The sequence below is a fragment of the Curcuma longa genome, unplaced genomic scaffold, assembly GCF_044706935.1.
Source record: "Curcuma longa cultivar G26 ecotype Majalengka, Jawa Barat unplaced genomic scaffold, ITB_CL_G26_1.1 utg3290_np1212_1714210_RagTag, whole genome shotgun sequence".
NCBI lineage: Eukaryota > Viridiplantae > Streptophyta > Magnoliopsida > Zingiberales > Zingiberaceae > Curcuma > Curcuma longa.
The window spans coordinates 1,403,889-1,410,106 of record NW_027435602.1 but is presented as its reverse complement, the minus strand read 5'-3'; the positions used below and the strand labels follow the sequence as shown (position 1 = coordinate 1,410,106).

At 35.1% G+C, this 6,218-nt stretch overlaps 1 long non-coding RNA gene across 1 annotated transcript; it reads right to left on the bottom strand.

The window, feature by feature from the left end:
• Positions 1-415: 415 nt before the first annotated feature.
• Positions 416-3,972, bottom strand: LOC141820339 (uncharacterized). The gene is made up of 3 exons (XR_012601128.1): positions 3,792-3,972; positions 1,722-1,814; positions 416-431 (listed from the first exon to the last, which is right to left on the bottom strand). It is a non-coding gene; the product is annotated as an uncharacterized LOC141820339 (long non-coding RNA).
• Positions 3,973-6,218: the final 2,246 nt, after the last annotated feature.

The window sequence follows — 6,218 nt, the reverse complement described above, 5'->3', positions numbered from 1 at the left end:
CATATACATGCAGATTAGTGGTGAAATTGGCAGCAAAATAACACCAAAGAATAAACATCAGAACATTAAATGGATGAAATGCCAGTTACCAACACTGCTACTTAAGTCCATCACACTGAACTACAGCTCATGTCCAGTATTGTATGAACACAAAAGGTTGATGCTTGGTTTGACTTCACTATAGGATATCAATATTTGCAATCAAACAAAGGTGCAAAAAGAAGAATCATTTGCATGCCTTCTGAGACAGTTCCCTTCCGTTATCTGTAAATATTCTCCACTTAGTCGTATGAGTATTTGAAATTACAGATCCATCTTCAATTCGACGCAAACCAGTAATATGTGCTTGCTCTTGACCATTCTCAGGAAACGCTTCGACCACAGAAGCATCTTAGCAAAGACAAAAAATTTATTTGCCCCAAGAAAAAATACTGTCAAACCACAACTGAAGATTAGATAAGGCAACTCATATGAGAACATAAATATTTAGCATACACTAACAAACCAAGTAATCGCAAGTGCCACACTACATATTTAACACAGCACGCTTGATAATCTAGAGATTGTTAGAGAACATCACATCAACTTGGTCAAACAACTGCTGAATCATTTCCTAGTATCTAATATAATATACCAAAAGAAACAAAGACAAACACAAATTAGTATCACATTAAGGTTCCCTCCACCTGTCTTGATCTAAATATTATCTAAAACATGCTTCCTTGTAATTCAGTAATCTTAGGATACCTAGAAAAGGATAGAATTTGCCCAAGCAAGGGCTAGTCAAGGTGGATGTACAAAATTAATCCAGGCATATCTATGCTGATTTAACCTTAGTCGGCAAGGCCATATCGAGGGATTAATTCATCAAAAACATCAACAAAAAGGTTCCTCGATGTACAATTCGTTTATGCACCAACTCAGCAGCATAAGCCAAACTGTGTACATCTTATCATAGAAAAAGTGAATTTTGTTCATTGAAATAAAGTATTTGTATGTAAATAAAAGTTCTTGAAGGTTATAGTTGAGCAATAATAAGAAATTTAACTCATAAAACACTTTAACCGTATGTCTGAGTGCTTTCTACATTCTAATATGATTCAGAAACAGTAAGACAAATTCCTTGATGAACTTCTAATCTTATCTTACACCTCAACACGGTATACTGCAAGAAATGAACAAAGTAAACTTACTCAGAATGTTAAAGTCCTTTTATTACTTGACCCATGTCTTAAGTTATCAAAGTATGCTAACTCTTCATCACCCCAACAATGTTAATGACTCATACAGTACAGATATAAGCCTGATCAGCACATATATAATAGAAGTCCTCGTATATGAATTGATCTTCTTGCAGAGTTCAGTGTAAAGGAACTTTTGGTCCCTAAAATGGTCTGCCAAAGGCCAAAACATTGCACAAACATTAAATTGTGTGATCATTCTTCAGAAAAAACCCCAGAGTAACTCTAAATAAGGCCAAAATATGTCAACCTCAGATTTGAACAAGAAGTCTGATAGCCTTTACACAAAATCCTAAAACTCCCATCCCAGGAGTACTTGTCCTATAATGAGCTCAAAAATAAAGGCAATGACAAACATAAGAGTTCCAAGAAAGTTGAATAAGAAGGAAAGTATGTGATATTCATCAAGTTTAAGGTTCAATGATTCAGTAAACAGGAAAATTAAGAACACTCGTGGTATCAAAACATGTGGTATTGTACCTGTTTGTCCAGATAGGATAATTCCCAACATCAAATCCAACTTGTGTTTATCCCAGGAAAAACCAGAATTGAAATTGCCATATTGACTTACACCTACAAGAATGATTAGTAGCTCAGTGTCCATTACAGAAGTTCGCCACTAACTTGACTTCAAGGAAAACAAGAACTGAGTATGTTTAAAAACCTAACTACATAAGTACAGACCTTAAACCATTGCATTAAAAATGTCTCATGTGAAAAACATAAAAAAACTCTTGTTAGATGATAAGAACATTTCCAACATTTATTAAATCGAACAAAGGCATATATTTCTATTAAACAATTTTTTCAATATAAAGAAAAACAATTGTCCTACTATAACCATCTTCGTTGACAAAAAGATAACAGTTTAAATGCACAAAAAAAACAATAATAATAATAATACCATCTTTCAGAAAATTGCTTTAAAACAACAGATGTTTCAGAAATTTTCCAAGACATTTAATGATGCATCACACTAACAATATGTAATAGCAACTTTTCAAAAGATGTGCCTCGCTGTGTCCTAGGTTGGCATAAAAATGGAAAAGAATTAATACGAAATTCAGTGGTCTCTTTCCTGGATGTATGCATATGCAGCAATTCTATTTGAACTACAGAACACAAAAGCCACATCTAACTGAATTGAGATAACATCTAGGTCTCCTTGAAGTCCTCGAGATGGTTGTTAACTTGTTTTTGCCTGCTCAGTTAGGGCGGACTAGGGATAGAGTCCATTCCTTCATCCTATGCACCTTGAACGCACATCTTAATCGACCAGCATGGTTTTATCCAAGAAGAACTAAGGTAAATAGAGATAACTCTCGGCATCAAAGCTTGCAATATTCTTTATGGGCAACAAAAACCTCATTTTTATGTAGTTCACTATTTACAAGAATGTTGGATATGATTTTGCAAGGCAAAATTAAGGTGCCATCGATCGTTGGAAGTCTGATATGACTTCAAAATCGAAATCTATGTTTCGCGTAGATAAATCTAGACTATTAATTTGCTCAAAACCGATTACGGGTGAATGAGAAATTAATTGGCTAAAGTTGTGTCCAAAATAACGTTAAGGAAAAGATGGGGTTTTAGTCCCACATCGCTAACCGGCGCAAGCTAAAGTTTCCTTATATGTGTTGCTGTGTTAATGGAGTTAACACAAAAAGCACAGGTGCTCTCTACCCATGGGCGAGCAGGTGCTCGCACCTGTGAGCCCGCCACCCGCCACGTGCGCAATGGGCGCAATGGGCGCTTTGTAGGCGCACTTTGCACTTCGCACTTTGTTCGCGTCGTCGCGAGGAGCATTGAGGAGCTTAAATTTATGCTCCAGAGGACATTGCGGTGCCTGCGTGGCACTCGGGTGACGTGTCAGCCTCGTATCTGACATGGCAATGCCTGTGTGGCATCCACGTGGGCAAGAAGAGATGACTGGACTGTTGATTGGGCGAACAGATGGCAACCGTTGATCAAAGAGGTGTGATGGATCGCTTGTGATGCGATCTGGAGCGATGGATCGCGAAGAGTCACGATCTGACCGCTGTGATGAGACCTGATCTGAAGCGTCAGATCGAATGGATCAAGAGATTCAGATCCGACGGCTGATGACAAGAGGCGAGATCTGAAGGGCACAACTCTTCAGATCTGATGGATGAGATCAAGAAGGGCTATATGAAGGGTTACAACCCTCCAGATCTGACGGTCCAGATTGATCTCGTCCAAGGGTCACATCCACTCACTCAACCTCTTCACCTAGTATAAATAGAACCCTCCAGATGATGGAAATCTCATCGAATTCATCGATTCAAGTCTTCCTTGTGCATTCATCTCATCTAGTGCATTCGGAGTCCAAAAAGCCTACGAGAGAGTTCGTCGGTCTCGGAATTTGGAGTGCTACTATTCCGAGGCGATCGTCGTTGTATCTTGGGAACGAGTTGCTGCTATCCGTTAGCACCGTAGCGGAGCAATATCGTTTACGGAGATAGTGTCGAACACTAGCCTCGACGATACATATCAGTTTGCGTACTCCCGGAGCTACCGGCAGAAGATTACTCGACGAAGCGGTCGTGCTCGTGGGATGATGCATTCGCGGGGCCGCGAATTGCACCGGGCGTCGCAGTCTCCTGAGGAAAGCAAGACCCTGACGGATCCACATGATGCTGCAGCAAAAACCGTTTACTTGCGAAGCAAGGCAGACCTTAATCTCCCCCTCCTCTTTCTCCGGTCTCCGCCACTCCACCGATCGGAATTGGGGGGTGTTGGACGTCGAACCCCAGGAGACAACTCTCAGCACTCCATCGATCACTGCCGGAGATCGCACAAGAAAGAGAGGCGGAAGGCGGGTGACTCGAAAAAAAAAAAAAGTCTGCGTATGGGCTTTTGGGCCGCGTATTGAAATTGTCTCGCTATATTTTTTCCAATCAAATAATATAATATCTTCACTAATTCTTAACATTTATATTTATTTTAGAATATATATAAATTATAATATATAAATTATATCTTCAATATGTATACTTTCGATAAAATATAAATTATATTTATATAGATTTTTAAATTATTTTTAGTTTTTAATTAATGATTTTTTATTAAAAAATCTAAATAAATTTTAACTTTTTAACGTTTATTTAATTATGACATGTACAAATATATCTTAGTTTGTCATATTTTTAGAAAAAATTACTAAATATAAAAATCTAAAATACTTTAATTTTTAAAAAATTTAGCTTATTATTCTTGATTTATTTTAAATTAAGTTTAAATTTAAAACTAATTGCTTTTCTCACCGAGATTGACAAGGAACCAAGAAAGCTAATGCTAATGAATTTGTGCAAGAAGGGAAGTAACAATACACCGTACCCTTAAAAAAGAATATAATAAACAAATAGCACCAGAAACCTAAGTTTTGTAGATTATTTGGAAGTTGTCCATACGGACTAGCACAAATGGTTTATATAAGAGTGTTACCATTGATATATCTACCAGGGGTTGATTCTCAACGGGTGCGAAAACTCTTTGATTGTCTCATCCCCTTGCATGTGTTACCCTAGCTATTCTTAACGGGTGCAGAAACCTCATTGATTGTCTTCCCCTTGCATGTGTTACCCTTGTTAAGGACGAAATCCTTCATGATATCTTCCTTCTAAGAAAGTATGGATTCGAACATAGTGTAGTGGCAAGACGTTCAATAGATTAATTAAACATTGACGATTTGAATCATAGTTATAACGTACTACAAGGTGTTTTTCTATAGTGAGATGAAAAATCTTAGACGTTAATGATTGATAGAGAAGCCGCTTATGTTTTCAAATTTATCAAATAAATGAATCAAGGAAAGTCCGCCTACCTCTAAAATTAATTAGGTCATTAAAAATCTCTAGTTGAAAGATATGCATATATTTTTGAAGGATAGTTATATATTTATCACTAATATGCAAAAGAGAGCACAGATTTGCACGGACCTTCGCTCGAATAGTTAAAGTGGTGGCATTAACGAAAAGTTAGATGTCAATTAGATCTTGATAACAAGATTTTTCGAGGGGTTTGTGAAATTAAAAATTTGAACAAAAAAGCTCAAACCATTATAGGTATGAGGTTTGAGATTTTTTAGTTTAAGAGTAGTATTGAAAATTTTTAAATTTAAAAATTATTTTTTCTTTCAAAATTAATCATGGATGGCGTCAGTAATTAATTAATAATGAAGTTTGTAGATGAACTTTTTAATTCGTTGTAGATTTTTATACATTTGACGTGGAATATTGAGAATTATAAAAAAAATCTCCTGTTGATTAACTGTAGTTTTTATACATTTGGGGCCGACGTGTGAATATTTTACCTTTTTTACATAAGAGAATTATAAAAAAATATTGTTTAAAACTCTAATCATGGAAGATGCCCTAAGAGCATCCACATTGATATTAATATAGGAGTATTATAATACCAATATGTTATAACACTTATTATTGACATTCAAATCTTTAAACGTAGTTAATGAACATATTTGATATAAAAAAATTTAAAAAATAAGAATAAATAAGAATGAGAGTTAATGTTAAAATGAATGTGAATCTTTATTAACATTCTTTTCTTTTCTTCTAAAAAAATGGAATCACAACAAATGTGTTAGTTGATCACAACCTTTATGTTAATAAAATGTATATATTAATATAAGAAATATGTACAACTGAGTTGTATGTTTTTTAAAAAGATAATATATATTAACATTCAAATCAACTATAACTATGTTATATAAAATAGTTTTTAATTATGTAATCAATTATAATTTTTTGATTTAACTTTTCATATATGACCGTAAAACTGATCAGGTAAGACGAAACTGATTTATTCGTGCAACTCTGAAAACAATATTGAGATATTATTATAAAGCAGAAGTTGAGAGACTTAAGAGGGTGTTTGATTTTAAGTTGTATTTTTTTAATGAAAAATTGTAGTTGAAAATATGTAAATGTATAGTTAGGG